The 17,009-nt window shown below is 43.0% G+C and overlaps 1 protein-coding gene across 8 annotated transcripts in view; it reads right to left on the reverse strand.

Annotated features, from left to right (window-relative positions):
* The window catches only part of NLGN1 (neuroligin 1), a 459,420-nt gene that overhangs the window by 321,697 nt on the left and 120,714 nt on the right, over positions 1 to 17,009 (reverse strand). The gene's annotated exons all lie outside the window — the stretch shown is intronic.

Genomic DNA, 17,009 nt, shown 5'->3' on the forward strand with positions numbered 1-17,009 from the left:
GATCCTCAGTTGGTGTAAATCAGTTTCAAGGGAGCTATACTGATTTACACAAGCTGAAGAGCTGGGCCTCCTGACTTGTTATTTCATCATTTCTTTAGTTACCCAGTCAGCACAGGGATTGTCTTCATAGCAAAGTTAACTCAGACTCTTATTTGAGTGTTGCCCCCCACGCACATAAAACCTTTACCTGAATGTGGTGGCAAGAATTCTATGCCAAGGAGAACTTCCCATCTGCACTGGGAAGTTTAGATGGGACATATACAAGGAAACAGAAGACAGACATTGCAACTTTTATATAATGAGAAAATACCTATTCCTTTAATATTTTGGTTCTTATGGATGTAAACATTGTATTGTTGACTATAGTGTCATGAAATACAGGATCAAGCCATGAACCTAACTTAGGAAACATTTCCTCTCTCCTTCTGGTATTAAATAACTGAGCACGTTGACTTTTATTTACTTCTGTTTCATTTTCCTTGGCACCTCACTTTGAACTGTGTACTGCTATAGTTTATAAAATATATATTTGTATGAAATGTCTAACATATTTAAAATACAAAACATCCCCATCTAACATACTTCCAGTGTCAAAAACAAATTGAGTGATAACTCCAAAACAAGTTACGCTAAAACGACAATTAAGTCAAAAACCAGAAGTTGCTTAAAATCAGATGCTACCAGAAATCTTAATTACACCAAAGGACTAAGAAACTCTCAAGACTAAGAAAAACATTAACCCAACATCATACATATTAAAGGAACCCCTGAGGCAATATGTACACACTGAGCAAGGAGCCAGGAAATTTACATTCAAAAATTACTATCACAAAGAAAAGTAAACATGTTTTATTTCCACCATAGGCATGTGTGGTGCTGTCCCCACCTAAGGAAATCATGAGACTCGTGCCTACGACTTGGTAACAATTATTCACGCCTTTGTGATACCTTAGCTGGACTGTGCAACTCTCTGTACCTGGGTTTAAACACTTCTAACATTTAAAAAGCTTCAATTAGTCCAGAATGCAGCAGCTTGCTTCCTTAGTAATATCTGCTTTTCTCACTAGACTGGCTCCCATAGAATACAGGGTCAAAAATTAAGGTCTTGCTGTTACTCTGCAAGGCCCTCCATGGAATTGGTGCAAGATATCTCCAGGAGTGCCTCTGTCCACAATAACAACCTCCCATGAGAGTTCCCTAGGAACTCTGAAACTGTCAACCTCAAGGATGGAACTAATGATAGAGAGAGACAGGGCTGGGCTCCCTCAGCAGAGGATCTGGGCTTTGGAATTTGCCACTTAAGATGATTAGAATGACTACAAATCTCAGCTTTCTGAAGGAAGAGTCAACCTCACTTCTTTGACTTAGATTTCTCAAAGCTGCAACTGAAGGAAGGGGAAAAAGTCGACAGAAGGGAAAAGAAAGAAAGCAAAGACAAGAGAGAGAGGAGTAAGAAGAAGGAAGGGGAAAGAAAAGAAGGAAATACAGCTAAAAATAAAAACCACATAATCCCACCTGCCTTGGGGGAAGTAAATTAGATAACTGGGCCTATTGTAGTTTTTGTTATCTCTTAGAAGGCACACATATTCTACTGTGTGGGGTGCTGTTATAAGAACCTAACTAGACAGAAACACAGAGAATGACAGAAGGTTACATGTATTTGAATACACATCAAATCTATCAATTTCTAATTACAAAATTAGTAGAGCTGGCTGGAAAATGTTCGTTGAAGCAAAGCTCTGCCAAAAAAAGTGAACCTGTTTTATGGAAGGGTTGAGGGTTGTACTCCATATAGGGTCTGCAGTTCATGGAATGGACTATCTCCCTCTCTTTAGCAGTGGGACCAGAGGGAGAGGCAAGCAGCTTGGAAACTTAAAGCTAGCCTTGCGTATAGATTACATAGCTATACAGAGAAAGGTTTAGGTATCAGTGATATATAATAGATAAAATAATAAAAAGGAACCATTAAGGAGTTCTGACCGAAGTTCACAAAAACAGGTTAGTTCAGAGTGAGCATACCACTCCATATTTACCTTATCTCACTGTGTCTGGGTACTGCAGGAATCTTGTAGAGAATCAATTAAGGGTATTTTAATCCACATGTGCTGTAACACTGACCAGGGGCAGGCACCGTGTTGAATTAATGAAGAAGCAGGAGCTCTAGCTGCCGTTTTCGTTGATTTTATGGACTTAAGTCAAACCTTCAAACAACTAAAAAGTTTTCTTTGATATGTATTTAACATTATTTGTTTACATATGCATCAAGAATACTATTCTTTGATATGATACAGGAATATGGTTCATCAGCATGTTACATTACATCAACGAGTAGCCTTGATCATTGTTGCTTATATGTGCACTAAAAATGATTACACAGGATGGTACAGCACATGGAGACAAATCCTTCAGTCCTGGCTGAAGCAAAAGCAAATGGAAGCCAATGAAACCTTTGTATGAGTAAAGATTCAGCAGGCCAATCCGGAAGGCTTTACAGTCATGTGAATATTGCTACTGAAGTCAATGGTATTAACATGAGTAACGGATGCAGGAATGAGCCATTAGTAAGGACTGCAGGATTTTCTCCAGGTCCATTTCCAATTAATAAAGATATATTAGTGGATAAAGCACGGGTCCGGGGCTCTGGAAACCTGTTTCTAGTCTTGTCTGTCTCTGGCCAGCTGGGTGACCTTGGGCAAGTCACTTCCCCTCTCTGTGCCTCAGCTTCTCCATCAATAAAATCGGGATAATTATACTGACCTTCTTTGTAAAGCACTTTGAGATCTATAGACAAGAAGTGCTATTTAATGGCTAGTTATTATTATTAGTCATAAAACCAAAAAGCTATTATTCACATTATGGCCAAATGGTTTGCAAACTTTCATTCTTAATTTGAAACAGTGAAGCACCAAGCTAAACCAACACCGCCACAACTGATGTTTTGCCCATGCCTTAAAACAACAACAAAACAACATGCCAATGGACTTCAATCAAATCTGGAGAAACAAACTCTCCAGGGATCAGAACTTGCATGCCTGAACACTGCGCCTGAAGCACTTTTCATGAGTTGTGCACCACTGGAAATGTGGGCATTATATAAATGCAGACAAAAAATTAACCAAGATATGATCCTTCCCCCCCCCCGCATAAGATCAGTATGGTACATGCAAATTCAACAGGTAAAGCAAGGCAGAAAGTGCATCATGGTAAAGACTCCTTAACTCAGAACTGGTAAAGAGACAAATGAGTTATGACAGTCATCCCTTTATGAGTGTAGGATAAACATATAAGCTCCTATTATTCTTTTCCTATCCTATTTTTAACAAATCCATGTGGAAATGTTTAGTGTCAGGAACATATTTAGTCAGATTACAGTCAGCTGTTTCATTTTGAAAGGAGATGAGCCATACTGGTTTAAAAATAATAAATTCTTGTTCAGGTCAAGAAGAGCTCTAAGCCCTGGTCTACACTAGGACTTTAGGTCGAATTTAGCAACGTTAAATCGATTTAAACCTGCACCCGTCCACACAGTGAAGCCCTTTATTTCGACTTAAAGGGCTCTTAAAATCGATTTCCTTACTCCACCCCTGACAAGTGGATTAGCGCTTAAATCGACGTTCCCAGCTCGAATTTGGGGTACTGTGGACACAATTCGATGGTATTGGCCTCCGGGAGCTATCCCAGAGTGCTCCATTCTGACCGCTCTGGACAGCACTCTCAACTCAGATGCACTGGCCAGGTAGACAGGAAAAGAACCGCGAACTTTTGAATCTCATTTCCTGTTTGGCCAGCGTGGCAAGCTGCAGGTGACCATGCAGAGCTCATCAGCACAGGTGACCATGATGGAGTCCCAGAATCGCAAAAGAGCTCCAGCATGGACCGAACGGGAGGTACGGGATCTGATCGCTGTTTGGGGAGAGGAATCCGTGCTATCAGAACTCCGTTCCAGTTTTCGAAATGCCAAAACCTTTGTCAAAATCTCCCAGGGCATGAAGGACAGAGGCCATAACAGGGACCCGAAGCAGTGCCGCGTGAAACTGAAGGAGCTGAGGCAAGCCTACCAGAAAACCAGAGGAGCCGCTCTGGGTCAGAGCCCCAAACATGCCGCTTCTATGATGAGCTGCATGCCATTTTAGGGGGTTCAGCCACCACTACCCCAGCCGTGTTGTTTGACTCCTTCAATGGAGATGGAGGCAATACGGAAGCAGGTTTTGGGGACGAAGAAGATGAGGAGGAGGAGGAGGTTGTAGATAGCTCACAGCAAGCAAGCGGAGAAACCGGTTTTCCCGACAGCCAGGAACTGTTTCTCACCCTAGACCTGGAGCCAGTACCCCCCGAACCCACCCAAGGCTGCCTCCTGGACCCAGCAGGCGGAGAAGGGACCTCTGGTGAGTGTACCTTTTAAAATGCTGTACATGGTTTAAAAGCAAGCATGTGAAAGGATTACTTTGCCCTGGCATTTGCGGTTCTCCTAGATGTAGTCCTAAAGCCTTTGCAAAAGGTTTCTGGGGAGGGCAGCCTTATTTCGTCCTTCATGGTAGGACACTTTATTCACTCCAGGCCAGTAACACATACTCGGGAATCACTGTAGAACAAAGCATTGCAGTGTATGTTTGCTGGCATTCAACCAAAATCCGTTCTCTCTCTCTGTGTGTTATCCTCAGGAGAGTGAGATATAATTCATGGTCACCTGGTTGAAATAGGGTGCTTTTCTTCAGGGACACTCAGTATAGCCCATTCCTGCTGGGCTGTTTGCCTGTGGCTGAACAGAAATGTTCCCCGCTGTTAGCCACAGGGAGGTGGGAAGGTTGAGGGGGTAGTCACGCGGTGGGAGGAGGCAAAATGCGACCTTGTAACGAAAGCACATGTGCTATGTATGTAATGTTAACAGCAAGGTTTACCCTGAAAGACTGTAGCGACTGTTTTATAAAATGTGTCTTTTTAAATACCGCTGTCCCTTTTTTTTTCTCCACCAGCTGGATGTGTTTCAATGATCACAGGATCTTCTCCTTCCCAGAGGCTAGTGAAGCTTAGAAAGAAAAAAAAATGCACTCGCGATGAAATGTTCTCCGAGCTCATGCTGTCCTCCCACACTGACAGAGCACAGACGAATGCGTGGAGGCAAATAATGTCAGAGTGCAGGAAAGCACAAAATGACCGGGAGGAGAGGTGGAGGGCTGAAGAGAGTAAGTGGCGGGCTGAAGACAGGGCTGAAGCTCAAATGTGGCGGCAGCGTGATGAGAGGAGGCAGGATTCAATGCTGAGGCTGCTGCAGGACCAAACCAGAATGCTCCAGTGTATGGTTGAGCTGCAGCAAAGGCAGCTGGAGCACAGACTGCCACTGCTGCCCCTCTGTAACCAACCGCCCTCCTCCCCAAGTTCCATAGCCTCCACACCCAGACGCCCAAGAACGCGGTGGGGGGGCCTCCGGCCAACCAGCCACTCCACAACAGAGGATTGCCCAAAAAAAAGAAGGCTGTCATTCAATAAATTTTAAAGTTGTAAACTTTTAAAGTGCTGTGCTTAAAGTGCTGTGTGGCATTTTCCTTCCCTCCTCCACCACCCCTCCTGGGATACCTTGGTAGTCATCTCCCTATTTGTGTGATGAATGAATAACGAATGCATGACTGTGAAGCAGCAATGACTTTATTGCCTCTGCAAGCGGTGATTAAAGGGAGGAGGGGAGGGTGGTTAGCTTACAGGGAAGTAGAGTGAACCAAGGGGCGGGGGGTTTCATCAAGGAGAAACAAAGAGAACTTTCACAGCGTAGCCTGGCCAGTCATGAAACTGGTTTTCAAAGCTTCTCTGATGCGTACCGCGCCCTCCTGAGCTCTTCTAACCGCCCTGGTGTCTGGCTGCGCGTAACCAGCAGCTAGGCGATTTGCCTCAACCTCCCACCCCGCCATAAACGTCTCCCCCTTACTCTCACAGATATTGTGGAGCACACAGCAAGCAGTAATAACAGTGGGAATATTGGTTTCGCTGAGGTCTAAGCGAGTCAGTAAACTGCGCCAGCGCGCCTTTAAACGTCCAAATGCACATTCTACCACCATTCTGCACTTGCTCAGCCTGTAGTTGAACAGCTCCTGACCACTGTCCAGGCTGCCTGTGTACGGCTTCATGAGCCATGGCATTAAGGGGTAGGCTGGGTCCCCAAGGATACATATAGGCATTTCAACATCCCCAACAGTTATTTTCTGGTCTGGGAATAAAGTCCCTTCCTGCAGCTTTTGAAACAGACCAGAGTTCCTGAAGATGCGAGCGTCATGCACCTTTCCCGGCCATCCCACGTTGATGTTGGTGAAACGTCCCTTGTGATCCACCAGAGCTTGCAGCACTATCGAAAAGTACCCCTTGCGGTTTATGTACTCGCCGGCTTGGTGCTCTGGTGCCAAGATAGGGATATGGGTTCTGTCTATAGCCCCACCACAGTTAGGGAATCCCATTGCAGCAAAGCCATCCACTATGACCTGCACATTTCCCAGGGTCACTACCCTTGATATCAGCAGATCTTTGATTGCGTGAGCTACTTGCATCACAGCAGCCCCCACAGTAGATTTGCCCACTCCAAATTGATTCCCAACTGACCGGTAGCTGTCTGGCGTTGCAAGCTTCCACAGGGCTATCGCCACTCGCTTCTCAACTGTGAGGGCTGCTCTCATCCTGGTATTCATGCGCTTCAGGGCAGGGGAAAGCAAGTCACAAAGTTCCATGAAAGTGCTCTTATGCATGCGAAAGTTTCGCAGCCACTGGGAATCGTCCCAGACCTGCAACACTATGCGGTCCCACCAGTCTGTGCTTGTTTCCCGAGCCCAGAATCGGCGTTCCACAGCATGAACCTGCCCCATTAGCACCATGATGCATGCATTGGCAGGGCCCATGCTTTCAGAGAAATCTGTGTCCATGTCCTGATCACTCACGGGACCGCGCTGACGTCGCCTCCTCGCCCGGTATCGCGTTGCCATGTTCTGGTGCTGCATATACTGCTGGATAATGCGTGTGGTGGTTGATGTGCTCCTAATTGCCAAAATGAGCTCAGCGGCCTCCATGCTTGCCTTGGTATGGCGTCCGCACAGAAAAAAGGCGCGGAACGATTGTCTGCCATTGCTCTGACGGAGGGAGGGGCGACTGACGATACGCTTACAGGGTTGGCTTCAGGGAGCTAAAATCAACAAAGGGTGTGCCTGTACATCAAGGAGTATTTCAGGCAGGACTGCACGGAGGGTTCCAATAAGAAATGGTGCACCAAAGTTATCGTTGTTATTGGAACAAGGAGGTTAGCCTGGCCTCTGATTGATACATGGCTAGATTAACCTCGCTGCGCCTTCTCTGTGACTGACTGCAGTGTGATCTAGACAGGGGAGGAGGAAAATGAGTACAAAACAAATCTGGTCTGTTTCTTGTTCTGACCCACTCCATCTATCCTTTACATCTTTGGCTGGCAGCAGACAAAAAAGGCGCGAAATGATTGTCTGCCCTTGCTTTCACGGGGGGAGGGAGGGTGGGAACGGGTTCCTGACGATATGTACCCAGAACCACCCGCGACAATGTTTTAGCCCCATCAGGCATTGGGATATCAACCCAGAATTCCAATGGGCAGCGGAGACTGCGGGAACTGTGGGATAGCTACCCACAGTGCAACGCTCCGGAAGTCGACGCTTGCCTCGGTACTGTGGAAGCGCTCCGCCGAGTTAATGCACTTAATGCACTTAGAGCATTTTCTGTGGGGACACACACACTCGAATATATAAAACCGATTTCAAAAAAACCGACTTCTATAAATTCGACCTAATTTCGTAGTGTAGACATACCCTATGTAAGCTTGAAACCATGATATTTCACCTCATTTTCCCAGTATTTTTAAAAACAATTTTAAAGGAACATTGTAAACTTCAATGTCACACTTCTGTCTGATTTTTATTAACCTATTGTTACAAGTAACACTTAAAGACTAATGTAATTGAAAGAGATTACAAGAATTGCCTTTTTTCACCTATTTTATATATGATATGCACAGCACTCTGTTTATAGTCAGTTTCACTCTTTCCCTTGTATAGTCAGTTTCCCCTACTCTTTGTATGGGAGTTTCACACAGGAATGGATGAAAGAAAGACATTTAGAGTCAGATTCTGCCACCCTGACTTGCCCTCTGCATTATTCTGCAATTTGTCTCATTGAAACCAATTAAACAATGTACACAGAAAGTTATAACTCAATCAGAGTGAGGTTGGTTGAATCTGGCCATGAAAAAGAAATACAACAGAGAGGGGAATCAACTGACAGAATAAAAGAGACAAAGTATTCAAGTCAGAATTCACTGTTCTTTTTGGGTGTGGAATATCTGGGCTTGGTCACGTTTATTTGGTTTTAGTTTTAAGATAAGTACTGAATGCAATGAGCAGCTAACTTTTTATCATTTTAGTAAAAAAAATCTTGAACCTTATCCCTTAAAATTGAACTTTATCCAAATCTGATCACGGGAAAAAAGTTTCAAGTCTTGAGGCCACCACCTCCACACAGTGTTTTTGCATACTCTGGGGCTTGATCTGCCCCAGAAATTATTGTGTGTCATCTGCACTGCAACTAAAAGCAGAGATGAGATGGAATCCACAAAGCAATTAACAGTATTGTGCCATTCAACTTTCAACCTGCATTTGGATTAATAGCTTTGTATTCCATGCACAATGTTACTTCATACACAGTACACTGCAAAATGTACTTAACATGGAATGAACTTATAAAACACTCTCCTGCTAAACAATTAGTATCACCTAGTTTATTCTGATAAATATGAATGAGATCATCGTTATATAACAAACATGAAGCTTGTCCTTGTTACATAAGCAGGACATTGTTACTACATCCTAGATCCATTTTTAAAAATCACGACAGCATGAAAATACAGTGGATTTCTTTTACTGTATAATGTTCTAATTCTGTACAAGGGTATGTTTGGATACTGTATATTTCCTTTCCTTGCTGTTTAAATAATGACACTATATGCTACCTTTTTTTCTCATGTATTTTTAGACATCTTTTTTCTCGAGAAAGGCAAAATTTTCAGAAGTTTATGTTTGCTGAAAAAACAACAAAACCAAATCAAAGAAATAATAATTTTAGATTAAACAAAATATTTAGTTTGACCCTAAATAATTTTTTTTGGCCACCAAGCCAAAAGAATTAGCTATTCACTCAGCTCTACTAAGGACCATCACAAAACTCACCACCTTCAAAGGGAAAGATGCATGTCTTCAACCTGCCTTTCCTAACATAGGGCATGCCTACACTTATCTCCGGGGCGATAGATCCAGCAGGGGTTGATTTATCGCATCTAGTGAAGACGCGATAAATCGACTGCCGAGTGATCTCCCGTCGACTCCAGTACTCCACCAGAGCGAGAGGTGCAGGCGGAGTCAACGGGGAGCATCAGTCATCAACTTACCACAGTGAAGACACTGTGGTAAGTAGATCTAAGTACATCAACTTCAGCTAAGTTATTCACATAGCTGAAGTTGCGTAACTTAGATCGATTCTCCCCCTAGTGTAGACCTGGCTATTGTGATAGAAATGTAAGGCTGGAAGGGACCTCGATAGGTCACCTAGTCCAGTCCCCTGCACTGAGGCAGGAGTAAGTATTACCTAGAAAATAACACATAGAAAATGTATACGTTAAAAAACCGACCAAGAAACCCCCTACTTAAGCAAAACACTACACACACAATTCTCCACCTGGGGAGAAGATCCGAGAGAAAAACTACACGTGACTGACTTTAGTCAGATCACTTAATGCACTCTTGGAAGGCATGCAAATACTACTGTGAAGAGGGTGGTATAAGAATCTATACTGAATAGAATAGACTGAGTGGCACTTCGAAAAAGTGGCGTTAAGCACGTACGTGACTACAAGTTAGGAACAATCCACTTAAAATTCTGACTTACATATACCACTGATTTTACCATTGTTTCTGTAAAGATGGCAGAGTTCACTGCTTCCTTTTCAACTGAGCCCATTACCATAGGGGATTCTGTGTTGAGCTGCTGAATACAGCAGTAATGTTACATGAACTCTCCTGCACAGCCTGAATTATTACAGAGGCAAGAGGAATCCTAAACACATGCTGAGGTGTTCCTGAACAGACAACTCTGATACAGGTTTCAGAGTAACAGCCGTGTTAGTCTGTATTCGCAAAAAGAAAAGGAGGACTTGTGGCACCTTAGAGACTAACCAATTTATTAGAGCATAAGCTTTCGTGAGCTACAGCTCACTTCATCAGATGCATATCGTGGAAACTGCAGCAGACTTTATATATACACAGAGAATATGAACCAATACCTCCTCCCACCCCACTGTCCTGCTGGTAATAGCTTATCTAAAGTGATCATCAGGTGGGCCATTTCCAGCACAAATCCAGGTTTTCTCACCCTCCACCCCCCCACACAAATTCACTCTCCTGCTGGTGATAGCCCATCCAAAGTGACAACTCTTTACACAATGTGCATGACAATCAAGGTGGGCTATTTCCTGCACAAATCCAGGTTCTCACATCCCCCCCACCCCCATACACACACAAACTCACTCTCCTGCTGGTAATAGCTCATCCAAACTGACCACTCTTCAAGTTTAAATCCAAGTTAAACCAGAACATCTGGCGGGGGGGGGTAGGAAAAAAAAGAGGAAACAGGCTACCTTGCATAATGACTTAGCCACTCCAAGTCTCTATTTAAGCCTAAATTAATAGTATCCAATTTGCAAATGAATTCCAATTCAGCAGTTTCTCGCTGGAGTCTGGATTTGAAGTTTTTTTGTTTTAAGATAGCGACCTTCATGTCTGTGATTGCGTGACCAGAGAGATTGAAGTGTTCTCCGACTGGTTTATGAATGTTATAATTCTTGACATCTGATTTGTGTCCATTTATTCTTTTACGTAGAGACTGTCCAGTTTGACCAATGTACATGGCAGAGGGGCATTGGTGGATGTGCAGGTGAACGAGCCTCTGATAGTTTGGCTGATGTTATTAGGCCCTGTGATGGTGTCCCCTGAATAGATATGTGGGCACAATTGGCAACGGGCTTTGTTGCAAGGATAAGTTCCTGGGTTAGTGGTTCTGTTGTGTGGTATGTGGTTGTTGGTGAGTATTTGCTTCAGGTTGCAGGGCTGTCTGTAGGCAAGGACTGGCCTGTCTCCCAAGATTTGAGAGAGTGTTGGGTCATCCTTTAGGATAGGTTGTAGATCCTTAATAATGCGTTGGAGGGGTTTTAGTTGGGGGCTGAAGGTGACGGCTAGTGGCGTTCTGTTATTTTCTTTGTTAGGCCTGTCCTGTAGTAGGTAACTTCTGGCTACTCTTCTGGCTCTGTCAATCTGTTTCTTTACTTCTGCAGGTGGGTATTGTAGTTGTAAGAAAGCTTGACAGAGATCTTGTAGGTGTTTGTCTCTGTCTGAGGGGTTGGAGCAAATGCGGTTGTATCGCAGAGCTTGGCTGTAGACGATGGATCGTGTGGTGTGGTCAGGGTGAAAGCTGGAGGCATGCAGGTAGGAATAGCGGTCAGTAGGTTTCCGGTATAGGGTGGTGTTTATGTGACCATTGTTTATTAGCACTGTAGTGTCCAGGAAGTGGATCTCTTGTGTGGACTGGACCAGGCTGAGGTGGTGGGATGGAAATTGTTGAAATCATGGTGGAATTCCTCAAGGGCTTCTTTTCCATGGGTCCAGATGATGAAGATGTCATCAATATAGCGCAAGTAGAGTAGGGGCTTTAGGGGACGAGAGCTGAGGAAGCGTTGTTCTAAATCAGCCATAAAAATGTTGGCATACTGTGGGGCCATGCGGGTACCCATAGCAGTGCCGCTGATCTGAAGGTATACATTGTCCCCAAATGTGAAGTAGTTATGGGTAAGGACAAAGTCACAAAGTTCAGCCACCAGGTTAGCCGTGACATTATCGGGGATAGTGTTCTTGACGGCTTGTAGTCCATCTTTGTGTGGAATGTTGGTGTAGAGGGCTTCTACATCCATAGTGGCCAGGATGGTGTTATCAGGAAGATCACCGATGGGTTGAAGTTTCCTCAGGAAGTCAGTGGTGTCTCGAAGGTAGCTGGGAGTGCTGGTAGCGTAGGGCCTGAGGAGGGAGTCTACATAGCCAGACAATCCTGCTGTCAGGGTGCCAATGCCTGAGATGATGGGGCGCCCAGGATTTCCAGGTTTATGGATCTTGGGTAGTAGATAGAATATCCCAGGTCGGGGTTCCAGGGGTGTGTCTGTGCGGATTTGATCTTGTGCTTTTTCAGGAAGTTTCTTGAGCAAATGCTGTAGTTGCTTTTGGTAACTCTCAGTGGGATCAGAGGGTAATGGCTTGTAGAAACTCGTGTTGGAGAGCTGCCAAGCAGCCTCTTGTTCATATTCCGACCTATTCATGATGACAACAGCACCTCCTTTTTCAGCCTTTTTGATTATGATGTCAGAGTTGTTTCTGAGGCTGTGGATGGCATTGCGTTCCGCATGGCTGAGGTTATGGGGCAAGTGATGCTGCTTTTCCACAATTTCAGCCCGTGCACGTCGGCGGAAGCACTCTATGTAGAAGTCCAGTCTGCTGTTTCGACCTTCAGGAGGAGTCCACCTAGAATCCCTCTTTCTGTAGTGTTGGTAGGGAGACCTCTGTGGATTAGTATGCTGTTCAGAGGTATTTTGGAAATATTCCTTGAGTCGGAGACGTCGAAAATAGGATTCTAGGTCACCACAGAACTGTATCATGTTCGTGGGGGTGGAGGGGCAGAAGGAGAGGCCCCGAGATAGAACAGCTGCTTCTGCTGGGCTGAGAGTATAGTTGAGAGTATACTCTGATACAGTAGATGAGTCCACAAAACAACTGCAGATAGTGAGATCGAGTGAGTGTATCAATCCAGTTGTTCGAAACCAGAGACTGAGAAGTCTGTTAAACCACTTGATAAAGCAGTAATGTCTTCCCAACTCCCCTATATATTCTGAATTATTAGGGGTCTCATAACTGGACAAGAGAAAAAACATTTGAAGCCAGGCTGTCACTCCAGCCTTATATTACTCTGTTTTGTCTAGATGTTGCAGCACATCTAATCTCAGTTACCAGTCTGCCTCAAAACTGTGAGTCTTCTTAGACATCGTGACAGAAGCGGTACCAGTGTAGCTGGCTGCATTGATCTTGGAGTGGCACCTTCAACACCACACACTTCAACCTTTCCTAGGGTGACCAGATGTCCCTATAAAATAGGGACGGTCCCGATATTTGGGGCATTTTCTTCTATAGGCGCCAATTACCCCCCATGCCCGTCCCAGTTTTTCACACTTGCTGCCTGGTCACCCTAACCTTTCCACAAACTAAATACAGTAGAACCTCAGAGTTACAAACACAGCAGGAATGGAGGTTGTTCATAACTCTGAAATGTCCGTAACTCTGAACAAAACATTGTGGTTAGTCTTTCAAAAGTTTACAACTGATCATTGACATAATATAGTTTTGAAACTTTACTATGCAGAAGCAAAATGCTGCTTTTAACCATCTTAACTTAAATGACACAAGCACAGAAAATTTCCTTATCTTGTCAAATCTTTTTTTTTTAAACATTCCCTTTATTTTTTTAGTAGTTTACATTTAACATAGTACTCTCTAATTGCTTTTTTGTTGTTGTTTTTTGGTTTCTTTTGCTGCCTGATCATGTACTTCTGGTTCCAAATGAACTGTTAGCAAAAGTTGACTTTTTAATGGTTACTACTCTATATCCATGTTGCTAAACATAGGATAGCATAAGATACTGGCATAGTCATTCTACTAAGTGTCCCGCAGATTGTGCATGTGCTCCAATACCTCAGATAAATACAACTCTAAATAACTTGCCTGATGGGAAGGGTCCTTTAAATATCCCTGTACCACCTATCTCCGAGCAATAAATCTCTCTGCCTCAATTCAGTGCACTGGGGGACAGGTAGCTTTGAGACAGCTATAGGAGCATTTGTGGTGAAGACGGGAGAATGGAGAGATTTATAGAGCCTTCACTGCTGGGACAAGCAGCCTAGAGAGATTTATAGGAGGCTTCCCAGTGACGACAGGCAACATGGAGAGATTTATCAAACCCTCCCCAATAGATGAGGTACAGCCACTACAAATGCACTTAGTCAATCTGCAAAGGGGTGACATGCCCTAGTCTACATTGCTAATTCATGATGACAAGCTTTTGAATAAATAGGATACTGCTGCTGCTAACTGCAACCTGGATATTTGCAGGTAATGGTGAATTGGATTTAAGGTACCTGTAAAAGGAACTGGGTTACTAGTATGAACCATTCTTTCTATGTTAAAATAAAACAATGATTCCTGAGATGAATTTCCCAGGAGTTCAGCACTAAAGTGAAGTGCCCTTGAAGCGTGTCTGAAGTGAGTAATTTGCAGGGGGACAGACACTGGTAAAAAGAACTTAAAAGGGGAAGAGGGGAAAGAGGAACATTCATTGAAACTATATGCAAAATCCAGAATCTTACAGAGTCAAAAATATTTTCCTCTCCAGAGGTAACTCTCTGAGCCAAAGATAACAGTTATTCCTGGCAGAGATGGTTAAAAGTAATCAGAGAAGGGTTTAAACAATACTAAAGAAAAGGAAACTTCAATAGTCACCTTCTTCCACTCAAACCATGCCTTGCAGCGGTTAGATTGGTTTACTTGTTTTTTTACATGAAAGTTTGCAATAATCAAAGGTCATAAGTTTAAATCCATATTGCTCTTAGCTCATAGGTAAACCAAGATGAAGGCAAATGAGCACTAACGCTTGACTGTTTATGTCAATCATTATTCCAGTTGAAATGAAAGAACCTATAACACAGATTAACTGAGAAACTGGAACTAAGGCTCTCTTAATATGAATGCGGAGGGATACAAATAGGACTGTGTTGCTGTCAGGTTGTTTGTGCACCAGTACCAGGGTGTTTTTCTGTCTCTGCAATATGCGTTTCTCTTTGCCAGCCACAGACAGGATTTGTCAATCCTTTAGACATATGGCAAAGCCCATTTTTACTCGCAAACATAGGGCCTGATGCAAAGCCCACTGAAGTCAATAAGAGTCTTTCCATCAACTTCACGTGAACTTAGGATCATGGTTTTAGAGAGGTTGGATGTTATTACTGGAGGGGATGGAGACTGAAGAATGATCTGGTAGGACCTCATAAAATAGTTGGGTAGAGGGTCTTTTGGTTTTCTTTTGTGGGAATGTCTGTATAGTGGCATTTAAATGAAAATATTATATAGATACAACTTTTAATCATGAGTTTCAACTTTGACAGGTATCTAGAGCTGTGCATATGTGCCTATCAAGTAAAACAAAAGTCTTAAACAGTATTTCTGCTTCCAGCGTACAAATATACTGACACTTGTGCAAATATTCTTAGCTACATGCAATATGCTTCGTTGCCATTGAACATATAGTGGGAGAGCTAATTATTTAATCAAGGTCAGGTATATAGAATTAACTGATTAATATATTTAATTGAAGTCCACATATGAAAACTAAAGCAAATTTAACAAGACTACTACTAATCCACTAGGATACCATGACAAACTGTAACACATTTCTACAACAGAAACATAACATGACAAGAAAAACTGTAGCATTTGTCACGAGTGGTTAAACAAGTCAGTTCATATTTTGTTTGTTTGACCTATACATGTTGGGTATTGTGATTTAAAATATTAATAAGGATATAAAACATTAATGAGAAAAATAAAATAAATTTATACCTAGGAAGATAACAGTCAGCTTTCTATTGCCAAAGCAAGAGTTAATTATTTGCAAAGGGGTCATTTGGCTAAAGCTTTGCATGAGAAAAGCACTCTCAAAATTCACTAGCTATACAGAAAGAAAAGGAGTACTTGTGGCACCTTAGAGACTAACCAATTTATTAGAGCATAAGCTTTCGTGAGCTACAGCTCACTTCCTCAGATGCATATCGTGGAAACTGCAGCAGGCTTTATATCACCAGCAGGAGAGTGAATTTGTGGGGGGGGGTGGAGGGTGAGAAAACCTGGATTTGTGCTGAAAATGGCCCACCTGATGATCACTTTAGATAAGCTATTACCAGCAGGACAGTGGGGTGGGAGGAGGTATTGTTTCATATTCTCTGTGTATATATAAAGCCTGCTGCAGTTTCCACGATATGCATCTGAGGAAGTGAGCTGTAGCTCACGAAAGCTTATGCTCTAATAAATTGGTTAGTCTCTAAGGTGCCACAAGTACTCCTTTTCTTTTTGCGAATACAGACTAACACGGCTGTTACTCTGAAACCTAGCTATACAGATACGCTTAAGCTGATCCTTCATGAGGTATAATGGGACAGCTGATTTACCAGAAGATGCAATCTAACAGCTTTGATCCTGCAATTGGCTGTGTGAAAGGACCTTTGTGCGAACATACCTCATTGCAAGAAAAGGGTCTTCAGCTTTAGTATTGGTGTATAAAGCCTTTCCTAATCTTGGCTTAGTACTTGAGCATTTGCCTCTCATCCTGTGTACCTTCTTGGGAGTGAAGGTAGGGACTGCTTCAAGTCCCTAGGTTCCATCAGAATCAGGTGTGCCTTTCTCTTGATTATGGAACCTCCTTCCTAGAGAAGTTCCATCAGAATCCTTTACTGACTACTTTAGGAATGCTGAAAACCCCTTGCATTTAATTTGTTCCTAATAACTGAGACTGATATTTCCAAACCAGTGTAGGGAATTTAGCAACATAGCTTCCATTAATTTTATAATAGTATCAGTTTTAAAATTAATGGCAGATATTGTCAGTAAATATTAATCTTTTATTATTCTTTTTATATCAAACTCTCTATTTCTTGACCAGACATCACAGATTCTTTTCTATTTTAGCCAAAGGTGCTGGCTAAAGTCTACTGTTAAAGAGGGTTTTGTTTTGGAAAAATGAATACCTTTGTCCTAGTGGTCCTGTACTTCATAATGCACTCTGAACTTTAGCTGACCCTATTGCGTTATCATTAAGCTGAA

Source organism: Lepidochelys kempii, chromosome 9 (genome assembly GCF_965140265.1).
Source record: "Lepidochelys kempii isolate rLepKem1 chromosome 9, rLepKem1.hap2, whole genome shotgun sequence".
NCBI lineage: Eukaryota > Metazoa > Chordata > Testudines > Cheloniidae > Lepidochelys > Lepidochelys kempii.